We start from the raw sequence: 18659 nt of genomic DNA on the forward strand, positions 1-18659 counted from the left end.
CACGTTACACCGTGTGAATGCTCCCTTAGATTTTGGCTGGACGTAATGCAACTGTAGAGGTGCTCAGTCACATGAACGATTCTAACGTGTATGGTCAACCATGGAGTCAAATAATGCAAACAAATTTTCACCAAACTTCATATATAGATGTAGCACTGTTTACTTTCTGTGCCATAGTATCTTAATACAGAAGATAAAGTAACATTAAAAGTCATTGAACGAGTCAAGTTAACACTCTGTGCACAGTGTTGTTAACCGGTTAGGTCATGTTAACCTTTACTTCATTTGTAAATATATCTGTGTATAAATCTACAGTAATATATGTATATTCACAGACACACCTCTGCAGTGCAGAAAAACGTTATGCTTAAAAAAGGGTGGTGGGGGGGGGGTTCTGGGCTAAAAATATTAGTAATCTATTCTAAGGATCGGTCATGTATATCAGATTAGTGAGGGTCTGACACCAGCATCTCTGTTGATCAGATGTTCTCAATAGCTGATACACAGAGAATGGAGCAGGAAGCAGGCAGCTCTGTTCTTTGTGTAGTGGTCAAACCAAGGCACTGCAGTTTAGCTTCCAGTGAATAGGATCTGTGTCTGCAGTACCTGGTCTGGCCACTACAAAGAGAACAGAGCTGTCTGCTTCCTGCTCCATTCTCTTATGCTGATCAGCTGTTCTCTGCACCTGATACACATGTCCCATGTGTTGCACCCCCGCAGATCTGATTTTGGGAACCTATCTGTATTTTTAGCCCAGAAACTCCTTTTAAATAACATTTTGATCTGGTTACCTGAGCCCACTAAATATTATGTTCTGATTGATGGACTCCTCAATTCTACACAAATTTCCAAAGGCAGGTACTGTAGTAGATTGAAATAAGTAGAAATATGGGGGGGTTGTAATTTATGCCAAAAAAAAGTGGCATACATGCATTTTCTGAGTTTACCACTTAACAGTTTGCACGACCCTTGCTACATGTGGACAGAGCTTGTTGGAAAGGAAGGTGGTTGAATATGATAAACTGCGAGCCGAAAATTGTGCCAAAGTTCTGTCGTAAAATAAGCCAACAAATAAGTGGCTGAAAGTTATACTAGACTATCAGACACTCTTAAAAAATCTAGTGCAAATTCCAAATTTAGGAGAAGTCACACAATGTTTGATAAATTAGATGCATCTATAAATCTGACGCCTTTGTCCTGAAATGTTGCTCCACTTTTTACACCACACAATGACTGGAGTGAGTTTGTGACCCTTTTTAAAAAGTGGTAGTTGATAAATCTTAGTACAGATGGCTAGACTGGCTAACCCATGCCTACTTTCTCACCCACTTCTGATATCTGGAGTGAGGGGTGCTGAAATAGAAATATTAATAAGCCTCAAGTTTTGAACAAATATGATTAAAAAAAAAAAAAAAAAAAAAGTTACAAATCCCTGCTTTCTGGCTTTGTATTTTTACACCAGATTTCTGGGTTGCAGGGTTTTAGAAATCTCTTCCATTGCATTTTTTCTTAAAGGGGCCCTCCACAGAGGGTATGTATATATGTGATATATATATATATATATATATATATATTTATTTATTATAGAGAGATGAACGAACGGCGTTCGATCAAATATCAGGCTGTTCGATATATTCAATTCCAATCGAATAACATGCGGCAAATGCAGTAAAAATTCGTATCCCCTCCCACCTTTTTTGCACCAATAACTGTGCAGGGGAGGTGGGACAGGAACTATGACAACGTAGGCATTGAAAAAAAAAAAAAAAAATAGGAAAAAGCCATTGGCTGCCGAAATCAGGTGACCTCTGATTCATAAGAATAGTGGCCACCATCTTTGTCTCGTTTGGGGTGAGAGATAGGGACAGAGATATGTTGAGGGCTAGAGAGGATTAGCTTCTGCTAGGCAGGAAATCTGAAGAGTAACAGCTCTTTTCAGAGCTATACTGCAGGGAGAGGAGTCGATAGACACTCAATCCAGCTTTCCATGGTGTGTACCCTCAAACGCCAAAGTGGGATATACAGCAATTCATTCAGGCTATATATACTCAATCCAGCTTTGCACAGTGTTTACCCCCAGACACCTAAGTGGTATACAGAAAATCTGTGTACAGTGTGTGTGTGTGTGTGTGTGTGTGTGTGTGTGTGTATATATATATATATATATATATACACACTGAATCCAGCTTTCCTGGTTGTGTAAAACACGTGGCTATCTTGGTCATGCTCCCTACGTGACAATCAGTCCAGGTACAGTTACACCACTCTCCACATTCACTTTATAGTGTACAGTGCAAAGGGTCAAAACTGCTGATCCCTTATCTTTGCAATTTTTGGTCCATTACTTAAGTTATAAATTCAAGCACTTCATGGCTAGCTTATATTGCTATCAGACCCTGGCATGATGTGTCAAAATTATACAGGTGCACTGCTCTAAACCAGATTACAAAATTAACTGATCCTACAAGTCATTCTATGTAAGACAACCTTACATAATAACGCCAGGCACGGAGCACCTCCTACAAGAAACTAAATGAAATCCCTTTACACATACATACTGCACATTTGACAGCTCAAGGCTAACTGCGGGGCGTACTTGCACCCCCTCACCAAACTCGCCCAAACCTCAGCTGGGGGAAGCCTCCACTCCCCCCAAGGGCCACAGGTCCAACTTCTACACCCAATACGTGTAAGGAACAGAGGGATCGGAGAGGACAGGGCTGTGGTTGGCCAGGTACTCACGCAACATGTGCCTATGCTTTTAACGTGACCCAGACCTTGGAGAGTGTTCCCCTGGTGGTTGTGGACCAGATGGCAGTTGTTAGCCTCATGGAGGAAACCTCCTCTCTGCCGCCCACGAGGGTTTACGGAAACATTTCCATCATATTTTGCACCAGTTGCTTGTGACAATCATTTTTGCTTTTTTCTTTTTTTCTTTCTTTCTCCCCCCCTCTTCTCCTGTACTAGAACAAAGGACGAGATTTTTCTTTTACTTATACCGGGGGTCGAGGATTGCAAAAATCCAGTATTGTTTGGACTCCATGATGTGAGCTATGCCTTTGTCTCTTGAAAAGTGACCCAACATGAAGTCAGCCATGTGTGCCAGTGTGTTACTTGGCATGACTTCGCTGCCCCCAACTGGGAGGATCACTTTTCATTTCCTACTCCCCTTCACACCATCCGTGCTGAAGCAATGGGATGCACTGAACTTCGCCCTCAAGCCTCGTGTGTGACAATGACATGAAATGCCACTTCATCACCCTAGTCTTCCTCCGTCAGCCAAAGGTGCGAAGATGACAGGAGTGTGCGCTGAATGTTTTCAGCCTAGCAGAGGCTACTTTTCACTTACGAAAATGGCCGCACTTTCCCCAGTATATCAGGCACAATGGTGTAGGTTTCAAAGAACCTTTGCACCAACAAGTTAAAAACATGGGCCATGTGTGGACCGTGTTTGAGTCTGGCAATCCCCAGATCTGCTACCAGGTTCCGGCCATTATCACATACGTCAACATGCTTGGGCCCAGGTGCAGCGGGGAAACCCACATTGCCGTCACATCGAGGATGGCATTCCTTAGCTCGGGGGAGGTGTGTTTTCTGTTGGCCAAGCTGATGAGCTTCAGCACAACCTGCTGACGTCTCCACACCCCAGTGCTGAAGCACTTACAGGTCGCAGGTGTGATCAAGGTTGCAGCGGCTGGGATAGGATTTCACATAAGTCTGCCATCCATGGGCACTCATGGTGCAGAAAGGGAGCTGACTTTGATGAACCCTTGGGTTTTGGAGATGGATCTCCATCAAAGGTCTCTGCTGCTCACACACCCTGCTCAACATATGGTATCTAGGGTTTCAGCGTGTGGTGACCTCACATAACAGCCGGTGCTTCAGGCAGATGTAGGCGTTGATGGATTGTATTGAGGCTAGCAGCAGCTACTGTACACTTGTCAAAGTTGGCGCACAGGCACCGCACTTTCACCAGTAGCTTGAGAACATTGTGGTACATTTTTAAATACCGTTGCACCAATAAGTTGAAAACATGGGCCAGGCATGAACCGTGTCGGAGGCTGGCAAGCTCGAGCCGCTACCAGATTCCGGCCCAGGTGCAGCGGCGAAAACCACATTGCCATCTCATCCAGGATGGCATCCCTCACCTCGAATGCAGTGTGCTGTCTGTCTCCCAAGCTGATGAGCTTCAGCACGGCCTGCTGACTTCTCCCCACGCCAGTGTTGCAGTGTTTCCAGCTTGTAGCTGGGGTCGATTTAACGGAGGAAGAGGAGGGTGGTGTTTCAGCACTCCTGCCAGGAATATTGGGTGGGGAGACAAGGCAGGCTGCCACAGTTTGCGACCCGGTCCCAGCCTCAACTACATTCAGCTAGTGTGCCATGATTGAGATGTAGCGTCCCTGGCCGCATGCACTTGTCCACGCGTTGGTGGTCAAGTGGAACTTTGTGCAAAGCGCAGAATTTAGGGCCCGCCTGATGTTACGGGACAATTGCTGGTGCAAACCTCAACTCACCGCAATGGCCAAAAACACTGCTGGTGCAAGGCTGAACTAACTTAAAGGGCCTAAAACTCTGCTGGTAAAAGGCTGAAGTCATCTGAAGGGCCTTAATCTCTGCTGGTAGCTCAGCTTAAGGGCCTTTAACTTAATTTGGAAGGGCTCACATTAAGGGCCAGAAAAGTGAATTTTGGAAGGTCTCACCACATCACACACACATCCACAATGACAGTTCAGGGTGGGTACTGTTGAATTTCCCATTGCCTATTCCATCTGTGGTTGTCATGCGCAACGTGATTTAAAGGGGTGCTTGGTAATGTTTCTTTAGCTTAAAATTTGGGTTTCTGTCCATACAATTGGGGAGGAAAGAAGGTTTCCAGGTATTTCCCACTTTCATAGAGGTTTTTTTGAGTGTGGAAAGTGTGTAGTTGATAGGCTGTGATAGTGGGGTAAAACAGTGACTTGGGCTTGTTAGATGCCCCCAGACATGCTTCCCCTGCTGTTCCAGTTGCATTCCAGAGGTGTTATCATTTGCTGAGGTGTCATAGTGGACTTGGTGACCCTCCTGAGTCGAACAGTGGTTTCCCCTGAAATGAACGTTTTTTTTCCCATAGACTATAATGGGATTCGATATTCATTCAAATAGTCGAATATTGAGGGGCTATTCGAAACAAATATCGAATATCTCACTGTTCGCTCACCTCTATTTATATACTTACCCTGGGTTTTATTGCAGGCAAAACACTTGTTTCCAGGTTAGTTTACAACATGTGATCTGAACCAATAGCCGTCTCTGAGTAGCTCCACTTCTACCCATCTTGTTTTAAAACTGTTTTTATTAAGAAGTACAGAGCACTAGATCGCATGTCCACACAGCAAACAAAAAATATAAGGTACAATGCACAACTTTTGTTATTTTTCAATGCAAATAAACATATCATAGCATAACAATAAAAGTGTATGGGGTGGGGCGGGAAGGGGACGGGTAGGGGGAGTGTGGGAGGGAGAGAGACAAAACCAGGGGGGGAGGGATAAACTAATACAAAGGTATGGACAGGGCAAACATCTAGGCGGGATAAATGAAGAGCAGTAAGCATATCAAGGCTGTAAGAGAAGAAAGGAAGATGTATCTCTCAATGGCAGTATGAAAGGCGGTATCGAAGGTTGTTTCTAAAGTCGTTTCAAGGTTGTTTCAATGTGAAGTGCCGGGGCTTGAGTGTTGATTAGAGAGCAAATAGCGTACCAAGATTGTGTCTCTCGCTGCTAACCAGGGTGACCAGGTCTTAAGGTACGCTGGCACTTCTACCCATCTTTACTATGTAACCTGTTGTTTGTTCCCAATAGAACCCTGGGGTAAGTGTAACCCTCCCTGGAGATCCTCTTTAATTTTAAAGTGGCTGTCCAGGGAATTTACATTAACTTACCTGATCAGGCAGACCCTTGATGGGACCTGTGGGATCCAGCCTTGTCCCAACCCCTGGGTCACGTGATTGGAAACAATGCTGTGCCCCCTTCCTCCTCTCTTCATCTCACAAATAATTACAGTACCTGCTTTATGAAATGAAAGAAATTTTTGGAGAGAAGTCCTCAGTAGTTGATACCTTTTTTAATGGCTAACTTAAAAATTTTTTTGATGACATATCGAGCTTTCGAGACTTTATAGAGGTCTCTTCATCAGTATGGTATAACATGGTATAAATTTTTAAGTTAGCCATTAAAAAAAGGTATCAACTACTGAGGACTTCTCTCCAAAAATTTCTTTCATTTCATATCCACTGGCTAACACAGTACAAAGACATTTTTTCTAGTACCTGCTTTATGGAGACTGGGATAGTAATCCAGACCCCATAGCACAGGTGATTAACTCAGGGAGGGGGGAATGGGGCGGAGTGCCATAGCATGTCCCCTGGGATCCATCATCAAGAGTCTGCCAGATTAGTTAAACTAATCTTAAACCACAGACAACCCCTTTAAGGATATGGTCACATGGCGGAAAATGGATTCCGTGTGTGAACATACAGCGCGGCTAGCCGTGAAGGAATGGCGATGCAGTGCGCTGGCATTACGCTCCGGATTAGGCTTGAACAAATGGGCCTAATCGGGAGGGAGTCTCGCACCTCGGAATCTGCGGAAACATAGGGCAAGTTGCTTCTTTTTTCTTCTACTAGCTAGCAGATAAAAGAAGTGAGTGGCTCCCATTGAAGTCTTAGCCTAAGGTTTAATTTTACACTCATGAGTTTGTGTCAGAAGACAGCAGAAAGGTGCGGTGAGTCCCCAGCCTGCACTGTGCCCATAATCCCTGGTCTAAAGGAGTCCTGATTGGGGCGGAGCCTCTGATATGGACGGAGCCTCCCCTCACACTGTATCAGACAGGACCTCCCCTCACATACAGATGTGGTCCAGGTACAGAAGGACATTTTGTGAGGTTTTACCACAGAATTTCACCTCTTCTCTCCCAAGTTACAAGTAGGAATAGATATTTGTCAGTTTTTTTTCTCGGGAATTCTGTATTTCTAGTCAGACATGAGGCCTAGAATTACTGGGGATTGTCCTGTGTGACTGATACACTTCCTGTCACAGTATTATATCCATGATACCAGCTATATACAGTGCGATACACCAGGCATGGTTGTTGTCTGCAGATTATATTATACACCAGGCTCCTGTGGTAAGTCCTGGCCTACACGGTGGTGGCCATTGCTCAGGATACATTACTTCGCTTCTAGTCTCCTCCTCCTATAGGTGACGTACATGTGCGTGTGTCTGCAGTATACAAAGGCCATGTAATATGTGAGCCCTTCTCATGAGGAGAATGTGACACTGTGTGAGAATCCTCACAAAAACAGTGATTTATAGTGAAGTATATAGAAAGATTATGAATGATAATCTGTTTTCCCTTAGCCCAAACAGCAGCACAACTGGGGTATTCCTGCCCCTATGAGCTGTTAGGACAGGTGGAATTTTTAATTACCTAACAGCTTTTGACCTCTATAAGAGGTCGGAAGACCTGCTCCTCCCTTGTGTTAGTAACAAGTATGATATACAGAGCAATCTATGCCAAGAGCTACACACACATACACAAAATCTGTACAATAGCACCTCTTAGGGAGGGAGCCTTGTGCTGCTGTTTGGGCTAAGGGAAAACAGATTATCATTCATAATCTTTCTTTCCCCCTACGCCCAACAGCAGCACAACTGGGGATTTAGCAAGTATTATCTCCCCTAGGGCGGGACCTCCTGGCAGGCTGATGCCAAGACGGAGTGCCCAAATGCTGTAGCATCGGCCGTACGCCAGTCCAATCTGTAGTGTTTGGCAAAAGTCAGCTGTGAGCTCCAAGAGGCTGCAGCACATATCTGCTCTAGAGAGAGGAACCGTGTCTCTGCCCATGATGTCGCCACTGATCGGGTGGCATGGGCTCGTAAGAAATCTGGAACAGGAAGATTCTGAGCCCGTAGGGAACAGCTGATATCTTCTCTGATCCATCTAGACAGGGTTACCTTTGATGCTTTAGCGCCTCTATTGTGGCCAAACACATTAACCAGAAGATTCTCTGATCTTCGGAACGGTGCTGTACGATCCAGGTAGATACGTAGTGCTCTTACCAGATCCAGTGTGTGTAGCTTCTCCTCCTGCTCAGTGGCAGGAGAGGGAAAGAAGCCCGGTAGGGTGATCACTTGATTGGTGTTCTGAAGTGTGGGTACCTTCGGCAAGAATCCTGGGACGAATCTTAGCTGTACTCTGTCAGGAAAGAAAGTTATGAAAGGTTCGGAGGCTGCTAGAGCCTGCAATTCGCCAACCCTCTTGGCGGAGGTTATTGCCAACAGAAAAAGATCTTCTGCTGTCAGGTACCGGTGGGGGAGAGTAGTGGACCCCTATAGGAGGTCAGAACATCTGCTCCCCCCCTGACCACCTGTCCTGTCCCACAGGACAGAAAAAAACACAAGGGAGGAGCAGGTCTTCCGGCCTCTTATAGAGGTCAAAAGCTGTTAGGTAATTAAAAATTCCACCTGTCCTAACAGCTCATAGGGGCAGGAATACCCCAGTTGTGCTGCTGTTGGGCGTAGGGGGAAAGACACAATAATGTCAGCCTGAATCCAGTCAGTTCTCTGAGGTAACAATGCTAGGTCTTTTGTTAGAACTTCTGCCATACAGCTTTCAGTCCTGTAGGGGGCAGTGACGACTTTTACAAAGGCTAGACCCAAGTCCTCATAGATGAGCCATTGTTAGGTCCCTGTAATAGTCATCTGGTGGTTTATACAAGAGAGTTATGTACCCAGCCTAGCATATGGAACCATATCTATTATATCGTCTGTAGGAGTCTAATTTTGCTGAAGTTGACACCATTTTGTTTGTTCTATTTACCAATGTGAATGCACTCGAAAGCAGATTCTGCTTTACAAAAACACAAGGATTTTGGTGTTGAATTTTTTTTTTATTTGTAATTCAGAATTTATTTTTATTGGGCAGACACAAATTACAAATTCCACATCAAATATCATGCTGATGGAAAACATATATTCAGTCTTTCAATGGGATTTCTCAGGTGGAATCCACCTGAAGAAAAAGCAGAGCGCTTATTTTTGTGCCGGCTGAAGAACCAGCTAGCATCATACACCCGCTACTGCCTCCCATTGAAATGTGTCTGTACTTTAGCATGTCTATGACTTCATACAAAAATGTTAATTTGTGGATGTAAAGTCACACCATGTCTAATAGTATCCTAACATACACATTAAACACAGGCACATTACAGTCTAATAGGGAACTGTAAGATAAGAGATAAGATAATCTTTTAAGGGCTAGTTCACACGTGAACTGCCCGCGCGGGTTTTGACACAGAGAGAGACGCGGCGAGCCGTGTCTCTCTCTTGTCAAAACCCGCCCGCTGTGACCATCACGGTCGCGGATTTCACCTCCGCTGTCGGCTCAAATGAATGAGCCAACATGGAGGGTGCTGCAGCCGGGCGGTGCAGCCCGCGCGGCTTCCGCCTGAAGAAAGAGCATGTCGCTTCTTTTCTCCGCTAGCAGCAGCCCGCCGCTAGCGGAGAAAAGAAGCCCGGCGGTCTCCATAGACCACCATTATAAGGGGAGGTTTTGGACGCAAAATCCGCTGTCAAAAACCTCCCCTTATACTCACGTGTGAACTAGCCCTAATGGTCCCACATTGGGGAAATTTCAGTATGTTACAGCAGCATAGTAATACAGCCTGGTCGCGGTGGGAAGGAAGGACCTGCGATAGCGCTCCTTCTCACACTTGGGGTGAAGCAGACGGTCACTTACAGTGCTGCTAAGTCCCATCAAGGTCCCATACATGGGGTGGGATTTGTTCTCCCGCATGGAGGTCACCACAGACAGTATCCTTCTGTCACCCACCACCTGTAGTGGGTCCAAGGGGCTCCCCAGGACAGAGCTGGCCCTCCTGATCAGCCTGTCAAGTCTATTTCTGTCCCTGGTTGATATACTGCTCCCCCAGCAGGCCACACCGAAAAAGATGGCTGAAGCAACCACAGAGTTGAAGAAGGCCCTAAGAAGTGTCCCCTGGACTCCAAAGGCCCTCAGCCTCCTGAGCAGGTAGAGTCTGCTGTGGCCCTTTCTGTGCAGCGCCTCCAGGTGATCAGCCCAGTCTAGTTTATTATTGAGGAGCACGCCCAGATACTTATAGGTCCTGACTATCTCAATACTTGTTCCTTGGATCTCCACTGGGGTCGGAGCATCTCTCCGTTTACTAAAGTCCACCAGCATCTCCTTGGTCTTCCCAGCATTAATTCTGAGCTGGTTCTGCTGGCAACATTCAACAAAATCCCGGTTTAAGTCTCTGTATTCCCTATCGTCGCCATCAGTGATAAGGCCGACTATAGCAGAGTCATCGGAGTACTTCTGTAAGTAACAGCTGGAGGAGTTGCGCCTAAAGTCAGCAGTGTACAGTGTGAAAAGTACCTTGTGGTGCCCCCGTACTACAGATCACAGTGTCAGACACATAGTCTTGGGCTCTCACATACTGAGGGCGGTTTGTCAGGTAGTCTAGGATCCAGTTGGACAGGTGATGGTCCACACCACCAAGGTTCAGCTTCTCCCTCAGTAGTCCTGACTGAATGGTATTGAATGCACTGGAGAAGTCAAAGAACATTATTCTCACAGTATTCCCGGGTTTCTCTAGGAAAGAGCTCTATGAAGAAGGTGGATGATGGTGTCATCTACCCCAATGCCCGGCCGATAGGCAAACTGGAGGGGGTCCAGAGCGGAGCTCACTAGGGGGCGTAGGTGTGCTACAGGTCGGTAGTCATTGTAGCCCATCGGGTTGGGTTTCTTTGGGACTGGTACCACACAGGATGTTTTCCACAGTCGAGGTACCACTCCCAGCTTTAGACTCATATTGTACATGTGCGTAATAATGCCACCTAGCTGACTGCACAATTTAAGAACTCTTGCGCTTATACCATCAGGTCCTCTGGCCTTGTCTTGTTTAATCTTCTTGATTTCTCTACACACCTGAGACTCCTGCAGGATCAGATAGTCAGATTGCAGTTGACCGCAGGTCTGTGGGACTTCATGTACCACCTTACAGGCACTTACCTGTGTACATATTTTGCTAAAGATGGCCATATACTTTACAGAGATTTTGACCATGTCTTGTTCAGTTGTCAAATCCTACGGACAACCCCCCCCTTCCCTTACATGAGCATACTCATACTCAGTGCGGCCGAGTTTTTCCAATTGACAAAATGGAGCCAGACTCTGAGAATGAGAGGGATTTTAACATGCCCAACCATTCTTTTCCCCTTACATTGGGAAAGAGTTTTATGTCCAGTCCTACAGATATTGGAGGATTCACATCACTGTCAGCTAATGTGTACAGATACCTTTACAGGGCTATAGTTACTTCCAGAAGCCTCCTTACTAGCCCTGCCTTCTCACATTATTTTTGCAATTTCCCCCAGCACCAGGTGCTCGGCGTAGTGTAAGGCATGTATCCTTTATCTGCTTCTCTGAATCTCTCCTTTTATGTTCTGGTGTTTGCTATGCCCTGTGATCTTGCCTTTCTTATGATCACTTGTTTATCTCCTATTTCGTTCTTTCCCCCAGTGACATTCAATGATGTATTACAATCCAAACAATAGCGCCCACTCTAGAAATGCTGCAGTACAAGCACTTCACTTGCCTGGATCTGAAATTATCTTATGGATTACTCTACAGTACATAAAATACTTCCGATGCATTTTCTAGCTTTCTAATGCAACTATCAGTTTTATAGTACCTGCTATTATTGTGTCTACACCATAATACAACTGACACTACACGAGGTGAGAGCGCCTTCAGGCCTGATACACCTTATGTCATTTACCTTGTATTACAGATGGCTTGGTTTTGTTTCTTACTCTACTGCAAAGCTACAAATTGATTTATAATAGTTCTTGTGTATCTTATTCATGGGTATGATCTTGTTGTAGTGTCTCTCTCTATGCAGTCCCTTACTTAAATGATTCTTTTCCAGTGGACCATATCAACTGGAGCTGCATGGATCCTGGCATTATGGGAAAAGTAACATCTGCATATATACCATATACAGAACATTGCAACAAATACACTGCATCAGGGTCCCTTTACAATCACTATTTCTTTAGCATTTTTAAACGCTTGTAAAAACAAAAGCGCCATGAACTTAACGCATTTGTTTATGGTATTTTAGACAGCATGGGTCTATAGGCAATAGGATAACTTTTAGGCTTAGGGTGCATTCACACAGAGTAACGGTGGCGTTTTTTGCGCTTATTTTGGCACATAGCGCCGTGTTAACGCCGCGTTTGCGTGGCGTATACGCGGCGTTAACGCGGCGCTATGTTCCAAAATAAGCACAAAAAACGCCAACGTTACTCTGTGTGAATGCACCCTAAGGCTCCACATGGCAACCCACAGCCAAAAAGCAACATGGGGAAAAACCACAGTGGAGACTGTTCTTCACACAGCGCTGATCACAGATAGTCTGCAGTTTTCCATAGAGCCAATGGTTATCGTAGGAGGCTTCACCTTCAAGACACTGGGGGAGATGTACTAACATTGGTGCCTGTCTGGTTGCTGTACTGTAACTGGCCCAGATTAATTCTTGCTCAAATGATGCCGAATTAGGTCCCACAATGCAAAAGAAGCTGTTTTTTGTCAAAGATTTTGAAGTGGGTTTTTGTGTATAAGCCAGGAGTGAATTTAGCAGAAGCATAAATGATTCCTCTATAATTTCTTTTGGAGCCACTTTTGACTTTGGCTTAAAATAATGCAGCAAAATAAGATTTTCTGCAATTTGGCATAAACAATAATATATTATTCCAGATGTACCAGCTGCGTTGTAGATTTTCCATTCAGATTTGCAAATGGATGTTGTGCAGGATACTACCTTACCTACAAACTAGGGAGAATTTTCGCAAGTCTCATGCACGTGAAAATTGACATGCTGCAGATTATTACAATATCATTTAGTCAATTCATATTGTGGAATGGTTGCGGGATTGTTACGGATTTTTCTCCATTGAGTTCAAAGTCATAGTCAACATCTGCAAAATAACATACTGGTCTGAATTACCTGTGGATCCATACAAAGTCCACAAACCCTTTAAGGCTGGGGACCCACGGGAAGTAAACGCCGCAATTTGCCCGCAGCGGAGACGCTGCGGGAAAAATCGTGTCGTTTTACAGTGCAAGCAAAGGGGAAGGGATGGGATTTGCGGAAAAAAAACGCAGTGCGGACACGCTGCGATTTGCAAAGCCGTTGCGGCTTTGCATATCACAGCATGTCAATTATATCTATGGAAATGCCAGCGGCTTTCCCGTAGATATAACGGGAAGAGAAAGTCCGCAGAGGAAAACTCTGTGAACTTTCTCTTCAAAGTGCTGCGGAAAGAAGCGCAATGCGATCACGCAGCTGTTCTTCCCACAGTGCTTTACCACTGCATTTACGGCCCATGGGGCCTTGGCCAAAGGGGTTGTCCCAGGAGTTTAGATTAACTTACCTGATCTGATGGACTCTTGATGATGGACCTGGCGGTTCTGGTCTGGTTCCAAGCGCCTTGTCATGTGATTGGAATCAGCCTCTGACCCCAGGGTCACTCTGCCCCTTCTCTCCACCCCGATCTCTCAGGTAATTTCCTGTGTTATGGCAGCTGGTCCTCTGCCAGTCTCATGTGCTCACATGGAACAAGACATCATCACAGCAGGCAGAGTGTACAGAGGCCAGTGGGGTAATACCCCCACTATTTTCTGTGGTGGAAACCTACAACAAATCTGCACCACAATCTACAAGATTTTCTGATGCTGTGGATTCTTCCACATTTGCTGTGACTTGCTACTGTACAGCTGTATAGATGTGTGAACGTCTAACCACAATATGGCAAAAAAGATCTCAAAGCTTTCAGTAGGTGTCAAAAATAGTGCAATACATTCATTAATATATTGTATATTGCACACAAACTATATTGCTATATGAACTGATGTTTCAAGTGTAGTGGTTTCCGGGCTTCTGTGCGCAAAGCTTAGTCATTTTACAAAGGAAAGTGATGCAGATTCCTAATATACTGTATGTTGGTTTCATTTCCTCACCAAGATCATTACTTAGATGAATGGAAACAATCTCTCATATCCAAGGACTAAAACCGTGTAATGTTCTAAAACTTGTTACATCTAAGGCTACATTCACAGAAATGTTGTGCAAAACAGTAATTTTTTGGATTTTCTTCTTGTGGGGTCCCTGTTTTCAGAAATCCCTCATACAGTTCAGTATATGGGGGTATCTGTGAAAATGGGTAAAAATAGAACATCCTATTAATATTATAAAGGTGAAAGTTTGTGGGTTTGTGTGTTTGGATGTTTGTTCCTCAATCACAGCCAAATGGCTGAATGGATTTTGGGGAAATTTCACACACACACACACACACACACACACACACACACACACTTGCCAGGAAAAGGTAGTAGGCTACTTAAAATGTGGGTCACTCACCCCAAATCGCCACCGTGACCCTCCAAAGACACCTCCGGGCTCGCCTGTAGAACCTGGCATTCTGCCAGCGCTGGTCTGTCCACGCACCTCCTATTGGTGCATGGCAGGCTGTGGACGGGCTATAGAGGCAGGGCTGCGGCACCATAGGTTGGGGGCTGAATGTGGGCGTGCCTATTGAGCAGGGACACAGTGAAGAAGATGGCGGCAGCCCACATCGTCCTGGAGCCGCAGCTATCCAAGGCCACCTGCACATATCGCAGACGGAGGAAGCTGCTGCACCCGACACTAGACATACAGGTCAGTGCAGCGGGGGGAGGGGGTGTCCCCAGGGATCAACCACATTCCCCAGCTTCATGTCCCCCTCCTACATCAGCCCTAGTGTAGTAGCACCTACCTTGGCCACGCTCCCTCGCCGCCGCTCTCTCACTCACTCAGTCCACATAGTTCGCGAGCAACCTGACGCCGGGGCCTCGCTAGGACACACAGAGGCAGCAGCGAGCGGAGAAAGCAGCGGTGACGGAGCGTGGCCAAGGTAAGTGCTAATACACAAATAGCATTGTACATGTGATTTGCAACCAGCATTGTGTTGCAAGAAGTTCCCCAGGGCTCTGCAATAGGTGCAGTGTGCATGAGGTCTTAGGCTCCGTTCCCATGGAGTAACGCACCGCGCATTCAGACACGTATACATGTGTCAGAGTGAGCGTTGCAAAAAAGAACCCATTCACTTCAATGTGTGCCGGCTTACGGGCGCTACACATTGAAATCAATGGGAGGCTTTTTAACCCATTGATTTCAATCTGTAGCGCTCGTTAGCTGGCACACATTGAAGTGAATGGGATCTGTTTTGAGCACTCACACTCTGACACGCGTATACATGTCTGAATGCGCGGCACGTTACTCCGTGGGAATGGAGCCTTATGTTAAGAAATTGGAGCAAACTGGCTGCGTTCACATGGTGCAATTTCCTCCGCCCAAAAAAAAACAACCCCAAAACCCAAAAGGTTTTGAAAAAAAAAAATATGCATGTATCTTTTTATATAAAACACTTGCCTTTTCCAGCAAAAACACAAAATTATTTCTTATCACATTGAATTATACAAGCCTTAAAGAGGTTGTCCAGACTAAACAATATATTTTTTTTTTTTTTAATTAGGCCAGGGAGATAAAAAATAATTTAAATTTTTTTTAAACCCAACCAAAGAAAAACCACAAATTGAAGAAATCCAGCATCAATTCCTTACAAACAAAAACCACGGCTGGCTCCAATGCTCCGATGTCCGTTCCTGCAGTTCAGCTGTTGAATATCTCACCAGCTGGTGAACCAGCAACAGGGTCAGGAGTACCCCAAGCAAAATAATGTGAGGGGAAGCAGAGCCCTGCCTGTCTGGTGCTATTATTTATGTATCTTCTATAGTGTAAATGCAAGTTTGGGTAAGTTCATATGGGGTTTTTTGGATCGGAACCTGAGGCAGAGGCCGCCTCAGGTTCCGATCCAAAAACCGTGTAGCCGCGACTGAAAGCTGGTGCACTGCACCGACATCCAGCCGCGCACTCCGCTCCGGATTAGGCCCAATGAATGGGCCTAGTCCGGAGGAGGGAGTGTCTTCAGGCCGAATCGTGAGGCAAATCCGCCTGAAGAATGAGCATCTTGCTTCTTCTTTCCGGGAGCTGGAAGAAACGGCTAACGGAAAAAAGACCTGAGTGGCTCCCATTGATTTCAATGGGAGCCATCTTTTTGGTCAGGGTTTTGAGGCAGATACGGCCTCAAAATTCTGACCAAAAAACTCTGTGAACTTACCCTAAAGGGTTCAGAAAGGTGGCAGAAAACAGAGTTTACCACTAAAACCGCATCCAAAAGCAATGTGGGCATCAAAACTAGACAATGGAGCAATAGAAGAGGATGGCCTGGTATGAAGAATCACATTTTCTTTTACATCATGGGAATGGTTGGGTCTGTGTGTGATTCATGTCTGGTGAAGAGATGGCATATAGATGCCGTATAGGAAAAAGTCAAGCCAGTTGAGGCAGTCCTATTTCTTGGGCAATGTTCTAACCTGGGGGTTATTTTTTGGCTATATTTTTCACAGATGCACCTTTAGACTAGTTTGACTGTGGTCTCTATTTATAATGTAGGTGCTCCACATTGTTAAATGTGCACACGTGTTAGTGTAGATGTACCTTTATAATCTATGTGCCCTTTGCCCCTATTTTTTTGCCTCTATTAAACCTATACGAACAGTGTTTTCATATGTAAAATTGATATGGTGCAATTTACAAAACTGCAAGCATTTGTGAATTCACAGCATTTCCACTACAGATTTTTTTTCTGTAATGTGTGGATGGAATAAACCAAAATCAGCTGCATCCTAAACAGTGTTGTTTTTTTAAAATGTAGATTGTAAGCCCCATATAGAGCTCACAATGTACATTTTTTTCCCTATCAGTATGTCTTTTTTTTATATGGGATGGAAATCCACGCAAACATGGGGAGAGCATACAAACTCCTTGCAGATGTTTTTTTGCCCTTGGCGGGATTTGAACCGAGGACTCTAGCGCTGCAAGGCTGCAGTGCTAACCACTGAGTCACCGTGTGGCCCCCACACTGTGGTTTCGTAATGTGGTGCCCCAGCCTTAGGAAGGGTTCTTACAGATGATTATACGATCTACTGAGCAAGCAATGAAAGGGCAGCCCAGCGAAGGTAGCACACCCCAATGAAACAGAATACAGTCCATAGAAATGAATGGGTCCATGTGCTATCCAGGAAAAAGCTGGATATCACACTGACCATTCATACGGTGAGTGCAGGGGGGGCTAAGTCTACCTTCAGTATTGTCCTCAAAACAACTGCCTAATAGTTATTACCTTCAACATCGTCTCCTCCCCACCAGGTCTTCTCCTTACATGGGGATAGTTTTTGATAGCTTCAAGTCCTTCCTGAGCAGAATGGACTGTAAACCCTGCAGGAGGCGTCTCAAGCATATTAAGAGTCAGATATACAGATGAAAGCGAGTAGTGTAAAAAGCCCAGGCGGCATCCTGCAGTCTCCACAGGGGGTCATCAAGACTGGCAGACATCATATAGCTAAAGAGTAAATGGCCAAACATATCTAATTGAATTATCTACACCCCTTATTTATCATCTACCTATTTTTCCCAGGTGCGCTATTTTATTTTTATTTTTTAGACTAGTATTACTGCAAACAGTACATAGGATAATACACAAAAGGACAATGTTCATATGAAATCCAGCACGCTATATCATAAGTATCAGCAGAGCATTAATAGTAGATGTTTCAGTATAAAATATATATAATACTAGCTTCTGCCCTTGACTTTGTCTGCGGGTTGTTGGTGTTGATGAGCCGCCTATATTCAGCAAATTGCTGCTGTCGCTGGTTTGCCTGCTCTGGCATTTTTGCAGCTCTCAAGCTGTCCTGCTGCTGAACTTGTTCCTCACGCTGTGCCTGTAATTGTTCCGGCATCTTAGCAGCTCGCTGGTACGCCATATAACGAACAGGTTGTTGGTGATGATGATCCACCTGCTGCGGCGTTTCGACAGCTGTCAAGCTGGCCTGCTGCTGAACTCGTTCTTCATGCTGTGCCCATGATTGCTCTGGCATCTCAGCAGCTCGCTGGGACACCATATAATGAGCGTGTTGTTGGCGTCGATGATCCTCTTCAGCTTGGCTTGAGGAGAACTCTGTTGACTTTTGGCTTCCTTCATAGTTGTCGTTGTTTGCGACAAATTAGATTCTCTTTTTCCAGACATGTTGAAAATTGGCAATCTGCCAATTTGGATTAAAGGCGTTTGCCCATGTGACTTTGTATGCACATGAGCATATCAGATAATATGCAAATCTGTGTACTCACTGAGGGTTAGTGTGTGCTTACACAGAGATAACAGCCATGGCTTTCTCAGAAGCTGAGATAAGAGCAGTGTAATATAGTATGTGAACAAAAATTCATAACAGTCATGAAGCCATGTCATTTACCGGGATAAAAAATAGCCTATATTTTAGTCGCAGTTACACTCCATCTATGTTCCGAATTTCATTCAAATCCGTTCAGCTGTTTCTTTGCGTGATTGAGGAACAAACATATATATATATATATATATATATATATATATATATATTATTATTTATTATATTATTTATATAATATTATATTATTATTA

The sequence above is a fragment of the Leptodactylus fuscus genome, chromosome 10, assembly GCF_031893055.1.
Source record: "Leptodactylus fuscus isolate aLepFus1 chromosome 10, aLepFus1.hap2, whole genome shotgun sequence".
NCBI classification, from domain to species: Eukaryota; Metazoa; Chordata; class Amphibia; order Anura; family Leptodactylidae; genus Leptodactylus; species Leptodactylus fuscus.